The sequence below is a fragment of the Cetorhinus maximus genome, chromosome 4 (genome assembly GCF_964194155.1).
Source record: "Cetorhinus maximus chromosome 4, sCetMax3.hap1.1, whole genome shotgun sequence".
Classification (NCBI taxonomy): Eukaryota; Metazoa; Chordata; class Chondrichthyes; order Lamniformes; family Cetorhinidae; genus Cetorhinus; species Cetorhinus maximus.
In genome coordinates, this window is record NC_135882.1 from 87,296,314 (window position 1) to 87,309,303 (window position 12,990).

The window sequence follows — 12,990 nt, forward strand, 5'->3', positions numbered from 1 at the left end:
AAAACTTGGCAGATGGAATACAATGTGGGAAAATGTGAGGTTATGCACTTTGGCGGGAAGAATAGAGGATCTGATTATTATTTAAATGGTGAAAGACTGCAGATGGCTGCAGCACAGAGGGATTTGGGAGTCCTTGTGCATGAATCTCAAAAAGCTAACATATAAGTTCGACAGGTCATAGGGAAGGCAAATTTATTTCCAAAGGAATGGAGTATAAAAATGGGGAAGTCTTGCTAAAACTATACAAGGCACTGGTTAGACCACACTTAGAATACTGTGAACAGTTTTGGTCCTCTTATCTAAGGAAAAATATACTAGCATTGGAGGCAGTCCAGAGACGACTGATCCTGGGATGGAAGGATTTTCTTACGAGGAGAAGTTGAGTTGGTTAGGCCTGTGCTCATTGGAGTTTAGAAAAATGAGCGGCGACTTTATTGAAACATATAAGATTCTTAGAGGGCTTGACAGGGTAGATGCTGAGAGGTCATTTCCCCTTGTAGGAGAGCCTAGGACCAGAGGGCATAATCTCAGAGTAAGGGGTCGCCCATTTAAAACAGAGATAAGGAGACATTTCTTCTCTCAGAGAGTAGTCAATCTGTGGAATTCTTTACTGCAGAGGGCTGTAGAGGCTGGGTTGTTAAGTATATTCGAGGCTGAGATAGACAGATTTTTAATCAGTAAGGGAATCAAGGGTTATGGGGAAAAGGCAGGAAAGTGGAGTTGGGGATTATCAGATCGGCCATGATCTCATTGAATGGTGGAGCAGACTCGATGGGCCGAATGGCCTACTTCTGCTCCTACGTCTTATGGTTTTACCTCCGCTATTTCTCCTGCCTCCACATACAAGCCCCCTTTTCTATCCCTATTGGCCCTACACTTTATTTTACCACCCTTTTATTATTTATATGCTTATAGGAGAATTTGGGATTCCCTTTTATGTTAGCTGTCAGTCTTCTTTCATGCTGTCTTCTTGATTTTCTGATTAGTTTTTTCACTTCCCCTCATACTTTAAGGGTTACAGCAGGAATCCCACCTCTAACTAGCTGTCTGCTACTGGGAGTGGAGGCAATCACACCTCTTAAATTAAGCAGAACTTTAGAGCTGGTCAATGCTCAGGGGCAGGAGGATGGGACGGGAAGTCAGGCAGGTGTAGAGAACCAGCATGAGGTGATGAAGAGCCTCAGCACTTGACTTTGAGGTACTTGGTACCTGTGACGAGGGGAAGGACTGCAAGGTAGATGAGTGGATTAACCATGGCACGATGGTGAAATATGTCATTCAAGTGGGGGGAGTGATAGGAAACAGTACAGTCAGGGGGATAGATACTGTTCTCTGCAGTGTGACTGGGAGCTCCAAAGGTTGTGTTGTCTTTCCAGTGACAGGATTAAGGACATCTCCTCGCAGGTGGAGGTGGAGTGGGATGGGGTGGATCCAGTTGTTGTGGTCCACATGGGAGGCAATGACATAGGTAAAACCAGGAATTATGCTTTGCTAAAAGAGTTTGAGGAGTTAGGGTCCAAATCAAAATGCAGAACATCAAAGGTAATCAACTCTGGATTGTTAACTGAGCCACGCGCCAATTGGCTTAGGGTCACCATTTGCGATTCCTCAGATACTGAAGCAGTCCATGTCCAAATGCAGCAAGACCTGGACAATATCCAGGCTAGGGCTGACAAGTGGCAAGTAACATTCGTGCCACAAAAGTCTCAGGCAATGACCATCTCCTTCAAGGGAGAATCTAACCATCGCCCCTTGATGTTATTTCGCATTACCATCACTGAATCCCCCACTATCAACATCCTGGGGGTAACCATTGACCAGAAACTAAACTGGACTATCATATAAATACTGTGACTACAAGAGCAGGGCAGAGGCTAGGAAGCGTGCGACGAGTAACCCACCTCTAGCTCCCCAAAGCCTGTCCACCATCTACAAGGCACACAAATCAGGAGTGTGATGGAATATTCCCCTCTTGCCTGGATGAGTGCAGCTCCCACAACACTCAAGAAGCTTGACACCGTCCAGGACAAAGCAGCTCGCTTGATTGGTACCACATCCACAAACATTCACTGCCCCCACCACCGATGCACAGTAGCAGCAGTGTGTACTATCTACAAGATGCACTGCAGGAATTCACCAAGGCTCCTTAGGCAGCAACTTCCAAACACACGACCACTGCCATCTAGAAGGACAAGGGCAACAGATAGATAGGAATCACCACCTGGAATTTCCCCTCCAAGTCACTCACCACCCTGACTTGGAAATATATCACAGTTCCTTCACTGCCGCTGGGTCAAAATCCTGGAACTCCCTTCCTAACTGCACCATGGGTGTACCTACACCACATGGACTGCAGCTCTTCAAGAAGGCAGCTCACCACCACCTTCTCAAGGGTAACTAGGGACGGGAAATAAATGCTGGCCAAGCCAGAGAAGCCCATATCCTGTGAATGAATAAAAAAAAGTAGATTAGAGAATTAAATGTCTGGCTGAAGGAGTAGTGTGGGAAGAAGGGGCTTCAATTTATGGAGAACTGGCATCAGTTCTCAGGAAAGGGTGAGCTATCCTGTTGGGATGGGCTCCACTTGAACTGGTCTGTGACCAGTGTCCTGACCAATCATATAAATAGGGACGGAAATTTCTGTGCCTGCTGGCACCGGGCGTGTTCGGCAGGCATGAGCGGAAAACATGGCTAGAAGGACAAAAATCGCCCACTCAGCCCATTGATGGTGGGCTGCATTTCCTGCTATTGGGTAATCAGGAACCTCAATGCAATACATCCGCATATCATTATAAGGCCAACCAGCTGGAAACACGTCTTCACAACTGTGACATCCAGAAGTCAGGGCTTACCGCCAGGGCCTTTCTCACATCGTGGAAAATTGAGGAGCAGAAGATGCCGGAGCCCGACAGCAACGAGATTCTGGAGGAATGTCCATGACATACTGGATGGATCCTCATGGACATGGCTCCACTGCAAAGCAGCTCAGGGAAGGTGGAAAATCACCGTTGAGGGTCTTCTCACAACAGATGATGGTCGAGGGGGTGGAGAGGAAGATCCAGATGTGTTTGGGAGAGGAAGATGTACCAGTGGGTGGGAAAGGAAGGTCTAGGATCGACTGGAGAAGAAGAGCTGTCAGGGAGGTGAGGTTGGAGGCGGGCATAAAGCTGTAGGGGGGTGGAGGGGGAGGGACTGAGGGTAGGATGAGGTAATCGGGGGGGAGAGGGCAATTGGGGAAGTAGATATAAGGGTGGTGCAAGGTATAAGGGTGGTGCAAGGTTTAAGGGAAGGAGTGTGGAGAGGGGATGAAGTCCAGGGGGAGGAAGGAGCCCGGGGGCTGCAAAAAGTAGGGATGGAGGAAGGAGTGCAGAGAGGGGAAGGAGTAAGGGCGGAGGAAGAAGTAAGGGCATCTGAAGGAGTAAGGAAGGGGGAAGGACTAAGGGAGGGGGGGTCCGGTGGGGAGGGGAGGACTAAGGGGCGGGAAGTTCTGGGGTGGAGGGGTGTGACGGAGTTCCGGGGGGGAAGGGGTTCCATGAGGGGAAGAAGTCTGGAGGGAGGAATGTCCCAAGTGACCATGCAAGGGAGAGCTCTGATGACTCCATGACTGCCCCCTGGGGAGTGAACTGAGGGTGGGCATGGTATGAGGTAATGTTGAGAATGACCAAGGGCAGAGTGAGGCATTAGGGTGGGAGGATGAGTGTTTGATGGTATGGTGGAAGGGATGGCGAGGGTGGTTGGTGGGAACTTGGAGGCAGACATAGACCCTTGGTGTGGGAAGGGGGAGGTCGGGGAGGTTAATGTGGATGGGGTGGGGTTTTCAGGAATAAAGGAAATGTGCACGTTCACCTGGACAAGAAAGAAAAGGGCTGTGGCTGGTAGGTCACGGAGGGGAGGTGGGAGGAGATGCTGGGGGGGTATCGACAGTGATGGAAAGGAAAGGAAATGGATGACTGGGGGAAGGGAAATCATGAGAGAACAAAAGAACAACAGAATTACCACCATGCTGGCTAAATCGAAAGTGAAATGAGAGTCATGGTGGGCGAGAACAGGTGTTGCATGGGAGTGTGATCAGTAGATGGGCGGAGATACAGGTCGGCTCAGATGGACGACTGAAAGAGAATCCCAGCAGGCAGCTTTGAAAATGTTTAGGACATTGAGAGGAGTGTGACACAGGAAGGATCCGCATGTGTGTGAGAGTGCTTGCACAAGGCTCTGAAAGGCCCTGCCACACACACACACCTCTCCCTCCAGAATCACTCGTGGACCGGCTGTGTGCAGCTGAACTGCTAGTGGGATGGGGTGGGGGGGTTGGTGGATGCAGTGGGAGGACTTCTGAATCCTGTCAGTGAAGCTGAATGGCACCACATCCATCCCTGAAGGTAGTCCAGAAAAGCAGTTGTACCTGGGGCTGCCTTAGAATGTTGGTGTTGTAGTTGCTTCTAGGAGCCGTACATAAACCTGAAGGATCTGCTTTGATAGTTGCAGACTAGTTGGACATTGATGGAATAGAAGCCATTCCTGTTGATGAAGGCCACTGGTTGATCAGTAAGAGCCTTGGTGGCCTCATGTGTGCAGTCGACGACACCTTACAAATAGGGGAACCGAGCAACGATCCCGAAACCAATGGACCTCTCTGCCTGACTGTCTGGATCGATGCGGCAAAACATATATTGGCCCACTTGAATCCTTCCTTGATGCACCAATGGGCTGCAGACAGGGAGACCCACACAAGGAACTAGCCGGAGGCATAGAGGTTGAGAGGTGATGTTCAGTGCCTCTGGCGTTGGATGTCCACCAAACACCATGGGTCTCAGCTCGTCTTGCAGAGTGGTGCAGAGACTTATACTCACATATGGACATCGGTAGATTGTTCAGCCTCAGGCAGTGGACTCTTTCCTGAAAACAGTCTCTTCTGCACAGAGGTAGCTGTTGGCGAGCCCCTCTGCGTGCGCCCTTCTCTGGTGTTCCCATACCGAGGCTGAACCCCTTGCTGGTCCTGAGGTTCCTGATGTACCCCAGCTGGTGGCTGAACTTCCTACCCTCTGGCCTGCCCCTCCTCAACAGGGGATGGGGGGGTTCCTGAAGCCTGGATGAGGCCCGGTGTAGGTGATCTCTCTTCTATCCAGATGGCAGCGCCAACCACCAATCCTAAATCTGCCCCTGATTCCTTTCCTCAGAGCAAGCACCACTGCCCTTATGTGACCCTAGCAACACGGCCCTACAATCCTGGTACCTTCCTGCCTTCTCTGCCAACATCTGACAATGCCTTCTGCACCCTCCTTCCTGCCATTGCACATGGGGTCTCCCAAGGGTTATCTGAGAGAGCCAGCACTTAGCCTTCACTTCCTTGCTGCCTCATTTCACCAGGCAGAACTCTCAAGCCCCATGGTGCCTGTGTGCCATTGGTAAAATTGTGAATTACACCATTAAATTGCAGGTAATTGGTCTTTCAACTACCTTAACTGGTTTCCCACCTCACTGATGGCCGAAGTCCACTCTCCGCAGTTCCCTTTGTTGGTAAAACCCTGAAACAACATCAGACTTCTGGCCAAACATGGTCCACTCCCATTTCCACCTCTGAACTCACTCTAGATGGCCTGGTAAAATTCCAGTCATTAACTCTCTTCCCCTTTCTACAGATGCTCCCCAACTGACTGAGTACAGTCAGCATTTTCTGTTTTTCTCAATGTTTAAGATTAGGTTTAATCTAGCGGTCAATAAGAGAACAAAAGAATGTAGAAGAGCCACTATAGCTTGCTTTAACTTGGCTTAGTGCTCCTTTCAATTTTAACTGGTAAATTGAAAAGAAAAATATAAAAGTCATATTCTCACAACTGCATTCTACATCGAGTTGCATGCAGGGTTGTTAGAGCAGGTTGATCTTGACCTGTGAACAATGTATTGCAGAAGATACAATTATTTGTTCACTTTTAAGCATTTCCATTTCCAGATGTAGTGCAAGGGCAGGATTTTGAGTTTGGCGTGCAGGCACGGTCGGTGGACCCGGAAGCGGTCAAGGAACGGGCAATCACCCACGATCAGCCCCCCACCACGATTTCACGCTGGCTGGCCAATCAACGGCCCACCAGCGTGAAAGGCGCCCTGAAATGCTCAGTGCTGCTCAGGTGGGGGGCGGGAGGAAGGTGAGCGCTGAAGTCAGCACGGGTGCGGGGAAGCACGGAATGAAAGCTGCCTGAAGGCAGAGAGCTGTCTTGGGGAGCTGAAGAATTCAAAAGCTATGAAATGCCGGAAAAAATGTCCACACATCAGAACAACTGGCTAATGAAAATTCTGTCCAACCATTTTTTAAAAATTAATATCGGAAACCTCATCCCGCCCTTGGATAAGGCAACGAAAAATCACCGTTGATTACTATGTCAATGGCCTTAATAGGCCTCTTAATTGTCAGCAGGTACCTTGCTAACTCTCACATGCGCCCGCCGACCGAAATATTGCACAATATCATCATGCGCCATTTCACGCTCGAGCGGGTCAGGCGCGCGTCTTTATGCCGAGTGAAAAACCCTGCCCCATAAATCACATGTAATTAGTATGCTATACAATGGCTGTAACAGTTGCAGCCTGGTTGCCAGGCGATGGAAAGCATGTACTGCCAAGGTGGGGAGGAGGGGATTGAAATGTAGTAATGACAAATCCAACCCCTATTGACTGGACTATGCTGCATTTTGGACTTCTCATGAAACAATGGAATTCTCCATTGATTTAAAAGTCTGCGACCAAACATTCAATAAATTTACATCCAAGTAACGTTTTCAACTGTGCCATTGAATTTAGTAGAACATTTATTGACTTAGATATATTTTTGAGTTTGAAGCAGGTTGCGCTGTGGTGTCGATTTGGATGAAACAGAATGGAATGTCTGAACCAGGCCTGAGTTTCTCAATTGATGTATTTCAGAAAGAACACAACATCAAACATAGTTAGCATTCGTGAAAGCTTATGTGTTCACAACCTGAAAGTACGCTGTATTCAAGCTGATCAGAAATGAGACAAAAGAGTGGTAATTTAAAAGTGGTTTTGATATCTGTAGAAATGAAGGGCAGCATTTAGTGATAAAATGTTCAGTCTATCATTTCCCATGTAAGGAATTCACAAAGCTGTGAAATAAAAGCCAGCTGCTTTTCACCGCGAGCACTAAAGCAGCTGGTTATTAATTTATTTTTTGACATGTGACAGTATTTTATTTGTACACCTGATTATTAAATTTATGCCATCAATACACAGGCTCCACCAACTTCCTTGACCTTCTCTTCAGCCTTCCTGCTGAAGAACTTTGCCTTGACAATGACTGGCTGTTTTGGCAGTCTTCCTTTGCCCAGGACTTTATGGTAACCAGTATGCACAACATCAAAAACAGGTGCTGGTCCTTCAGGTTTCTTGGCATAGTTTAATCTGATCTGTTCACTGCCCAGCGTCCACAGTTTATCCAGATTTATAGTCGGACAGAACAACTGATTCTTCTTTAGATGGTAACGTCTCATACTAACTTTTCCAAAGAAACCTGGATGATATTTATCAAAGTTGATTCTGTGATGATGCATACCAGCAGCATTGCCACAGCCACCAGGATGCTTCCCGTGTTTGCCAATACAGCCATGAGAACAGCTAAGTGTCCTCTTAACTTCCTGGTTTTTCTCAATCTGGATGGCATCTTGGCTGATGACGTACCCATGGCATAGACTAAGGTTTGGATTGGCTATCTGCTATTTAAGCTGGAGAATGGTGTCTGGCACCAAACAATCTGAGAAGAAGGGAGTGGAGTGAAACACAAGTAAGTAGGAATAAATATGTAAAACCAAACCCTGAGGGTCTCCTGATGGTTCAGTTGACAAAGGCAATGAATAATTGTCTCCTACAGAACATAAGATCCTAGGTTCAGTCCCTTGTTTATACTGAGTTAATTAATATCAGCTGAGATAGCACTGGAAGCTGCAATTGGCCTCTGTCCCTCAGCTAAAGAAAGGAATATTGTCCAGGTTTCCTAATCTAAATTACTATCCAGCAATGCCTGTTGGAATCTGTAGCCCAAAAATCCACTGCCATTCTGGCATGTTCCCAGCTTTCAGCAGTCTATCAGAACAGCCAGAAACTAGGCTGGAACCCGGAAATCATCAGTCCTGGCCTTGTGTGGAAATATCCATGATGGCCTGTTGCAGGCAGAGTTTCTACCTGCACTAAATCGGGCTGGAATCATAAAAGTGGAAGGGGATGGTGATGGGGATTCTTAGCATAGGACTTCCCATGCCTTAGGCCTTCACTGACATCTGCTCTAGGCTTGATAGGGGTAGTTCAAGTCGGCCCGGGCAGACTTCCCACATGACTAGTGATGTAGGGCTTACCTGGGCTACAGGCCGGCCTGGAATCCAAAAGACCTTGGAGCAAAATTTAATTTCTTTCTGTTTTAGAAAGGTCAGATAGACACTTATAGCATTTATCAGACGGGCAACCCACAACCTATCTCATGACCTGGCAACTGTTTTTCTTTATTTCCCATCAGAATGGGCACCCTAATGCATCCCTCATTGTGCGGGTGCTTATCAACAGCAGGCTAATTGGAAAACATGCGGGTCAGCAGTTTATTACAAGGCTGACCCAACCCTGGCATAATTGCCAGGATCAACACCATGTTGCTTTTTGCGGCCTATGATTTGATGGGCAGAAAAATAGCTGCTGTAGCTCAGGCTCTTGCAGCTGCAGAAGAGTGAGATCAGCAGCTTATGAGGCAGTGGAAGAAGCGGGTAATTTTTTCAGTAAAAAATTGATTTTGCTTCTTACAGCCTTTTAAACCTAACTGCCCTCCAACATGCCGTGGTTAGGTTGGATGTCAGAAACTTATTAGAATTCCTTGCGGTCCTCCATATTTGAGCTGCCACGCACAGTGGATGCCATCAACCCTGGCAAAAGATTCTGGAAATGAAGTGTGATCTGTGCGGAGCTGGCAAAATGACTTGCTGGATGATTTCACACTTCCACCTCCTTGAAATGGGGCACAGCGCCTGAGTAAAATTGAGGTTCAGGTGAGAACTGGATTGACAATTGAAAAGCTTGCTCGCCTCTGCTTTTGAGGCTCAAGCATGAAGAATGGGCACCTCAGCAGGGTATCACCTGAGTAGGGTCAATGACTAGTATCTGTGGAATTGTATGCCAGCACAAGTTGCTGTCTCAAGAAGAGGAGGAAGGGAGAATAAAGGAGAAAATTTGTTGGAAAAAATTCTTTTGAAATGCACATATTTTTAACTGTTTTTGTACAGAGCCAAAAATCCTTTCTTATTAGCCCACTAAGAACACATCACCATTAAAGTGACTTATGGGTGAACATTTTGACTGACAGTTTAACGTTCCACACTGTCATGTAAAATCGTTGCTGCTGTTACATACAGAAGATGACAGAATCACACTACAGAAAGGAACATGTGTAGTTCAAGACCAAAATGAGAACTGAAAACAAAGCAATTCCCAGTCTAGACTAAATCAAATTGTCTGCATATGTATATTTTGACCTTTCTGTTTTTGCTTTTGTGTTGGGATATGCTGATCAGTAAGTACATCACAACATGAACAATGGCAAGCAGCATAACAAGCTGCTATTGTGCTCATTTGTATTAGTGTAAAATAAAGAAAACATCTGTTGGATGTGATTAAATGATTTTATTTTCAACTACAAAGGTAAACATAATGCTGGTGTTAATTAGTTCTTACTTGAATTTTTCTTCAAGAATACAACCTCTTTCAGCTGATTGAGGCAGGCTGTGTGCCAAGAGAACAATTTAAAACATAATAAAGTGCAGCCCTTTTCGTTCCATGTTCTTGATTTATTCAAAGAAGTTTACAATCAGAATGAATCATTTAATCCAGTTGGCTGCCATCTACAATCATAAGCTGTTTTATTACTTCTTTTGGATAGGGAACATCTGTTGTATTTTGATAAGGATGTTCTGCTGAAATTATTTCTAACAGATATTTCAAGTTCAGCACATGTAGACTGCTAGAAGCTAATAGTGAGACTGGCAAGAATGTTGTTGCAGAAATGCAGGAACTGCTTCTCCGCAAGTACTGCAAACACTTTGCATTGAGGTGACCTCACACCATAATGGGCATTCAGCTCATTTAGATACCTTCAAACTACTTCCACACATAGTTAGAGCACTATGCTTAAAGGTGATCTGAGAGGGAATTGGCTGGAACAAGTCACGAGGTTGATTTGTTCCTTTCAATGAAACTGCTTTGGTAGAAAGAGTACACTGAACCTGAGAGGAGTTGAAAAAGGCATGTGCTGGTCTCAGGATTACTGCCAAGGTCAGAATTGTTCTAATTTTCCTTAATTTCACAGCATTGACTCATGCATATTTTAACAACTCAACATGGCCAAGTTCACAAATTGACCTAAATAAACCTGGGCCTGAGTTTTAAGTTTGGCGAGTGTGCACGATCAGCGAGCATGGGATCGGCCGGGGAACGGACCGCCAACCACAATCGGCCCCCGATTGCCATTTCATACTGAAAAGCTCAGCGCTGCCGGGGTGGGAGCAGGATGGGCGATGACATCACCGCGGGCACAGGTGAGCACTGCAAGAGAGCTCCCTGAAGGCAGAGAGCTGCCTCAGGGAGCTGCAGACCTGCAAATAACGTAATAAAGGTGTAAAAAGCTGAAAAAAAAAGCATCACAATCAAACCCCTGAAAATATATCTCATTAAAATGCTGTCCGCAGATAATTATTTTTATTTTATTTCATAATGGAGCTTTCATCCCACCCTTGGATGAGGTTTGACGAAAAATGTAAAGGCCGCCTGGCCGATTCGCCCATCCACCAACCGTAAAGTTGGACGGGCCGCAAAAAATCAGAGACAGTTGCGCTGCTAAAGGGCCTAATTGCCCTCTTAATTGTCGGCAGGAGCGCTTCTGACTTTTGCCCGCGCCCGCCGAACGAAATATCGTGCGAGTGCGTGATGACATCGGGACGCTTGCCCGATGTCTTCTTGGGCAATTTTACACCCAATCAGGTCGGGAGCGCACCCGCCCACGGGACTTATGGGCTAGCAACAGATAGAATGATATACGGGTTGGGGGACATTATGGATAGAAGGATGAATTGTAGGCTGGCAATGATCTACAGGAGAGCTGTGGTGGCAGGAAAAGCGCTCCTGCTCCAGAGCCCCAAAGGAACTGATATTAATTTTTTTAACAAGACACACGAAAATCTTGTGCTGCTGACTAAAAAATCTCAAGCAAGGCAAGATAAACTTGTACCTGCCTATTGCAGATGAATTTCACCGGGGAGCCATACACAAGAATGCCAAACCTCATTTACATTAGTCAAGGAATTAATACCACATTTATAAGGGCTGCTAGAGCACCTGAAAAATGGCCAAACCAATTTGGTTTTTATGTCTTTCAGGCATCCTTGGCAATGGGACAGGGGGCAGTGTGACAGGAGACAATGTGATGGGGGCAGAATGACAGGAAGCAGTGTGACAGGGGCAGTCTGACAGGTGGCAGATTGACAGGAGACAGTATGACAGGGGGAAGTGTGACAGGGGGCAGTGTGACAGGAGGCAATATGACGGGGGAAGTGTGACAGAGGGCAGTGTGGCAGGAAGCAGTGTGACCGGGGCAGTGACAGGGGACAGAGTGATAGGGAACAGAGTGACAGAAGGCAGCGTGACTGCAGGCAGTGAGACAGGGGGTTTTGTGACGGGGGCAGATTGACAGGAGGCAGTTTGACAGGAGGCAGTGTTACAGGGGCAGTGTGACAGGTGGAAGTGTAACCTGGGACAGTGTGACATTGGGAAGTGGGACAGAGGCAGAATGTTAAAGACACAATGACAGGGTGCAGAGTGGCAGGGGACAGAGTGACAGGAGGCAGTGTGACAGGGGAAATGTGACAGGGGCTAGTGCGACAGGGGGCATATTGACAGGAGGCAGTGTGACGGGGGCAGTGTGACAGGGGGAAGTGTGATGGGGGCAGAGTGACATGGGGAAGTGTGACAGGGCGCAATGTGACTGGAGGCAGTGTGATGGGGGGGTGCAGTTTGACAGGAAGCAGATTGACAGGAGGCAGTGTGACAGGGAGCAAAGTGACAGGGAGCAGTGTGACAGGAGGCAGTGTGAGCGGAGACAGAGTGACAGGAGGCAGTGCAACAGGGAGCAATGTGACAGGGAGCAGTGTGACAGGGAACAGTGTGACAGGGAGCAGTGTGACAGGGAACAGTGTGACAGGGGGCAGTGAGACAGGGGGCAGTGTGACAGGGGGCAGTGTGACTGGGAGCAGTGTGACAAGGAGCAATGTGACTGGGAGCAGTGTGACAGGGGGCAGTGTGACAGGGGGCAGTGTGACAGGGGGCAGTGTGAGCGGAGACAGTGACAGGAGGCAGTGCAACAGGGAGCAATGTGACAGGGAACAGTGTGACAGGGGGCAGTGTGACAGGGGGCAGTGTGACAGGGAGCAATGTGACTGGGAGCAGTGTGACAGGGGGCAGTGTGACAGGGGGCAGTGTGACAGGGAGCAGTGTGACAGGGGGCAGTGTGACAGGGAGCAGTGTGACAGGGAACAGTGTGACAGGGGGCAGTGTGACAGGGGACAGTGTGACAGGGAGCAGTGTGACAGGGAACAGTGTGACAGGGAGCAGTGTGATAGGGGGCAGTGTAACAGGAGGCAGTGTGACAGGAGGCAGTGTGACAGGGGGCAGTGTAACAGGGGGCAGTGTGACAGGGGGCAGTGTGACAGGGGGCAGTGTGACGGGGGCAGTGTGACAATAGGCAGTGTAATAAGAGGCAGTGTGACTGCAGGCATTGAGACAGGGGGATGTGTGACAGGTGGAAGTGTGACCCAGGGCAGTGAAAATGGGGAAGTGGGACAGGGGGCATTGAGGCAGGGGGCAGTGTGACAGGGGCAGAGTGACAGTGGGAAGAGTGATGAGGGCAGTGTGACAGGGGGCAGTGTGACAGGAGGCAGAGTGACAGGAGGCAGT

At 48.0% G+C, this 12,990-nt stretch overlaps 1 pseudogene; it reads right to left on the reverse strand.

Annotated features, from left to right (window-relative positions):
- Positions 1–7,204: 7,204 nt before the first annotated feature.
- Positions 7,205–7,677, reverse strand: LOC144679331 (large ribosomal subunit protein uL15 pseudogene; annotated as a pseudogene).
- Positions 7,678–12,990: the final 5,313 nt, after the last annotated feature.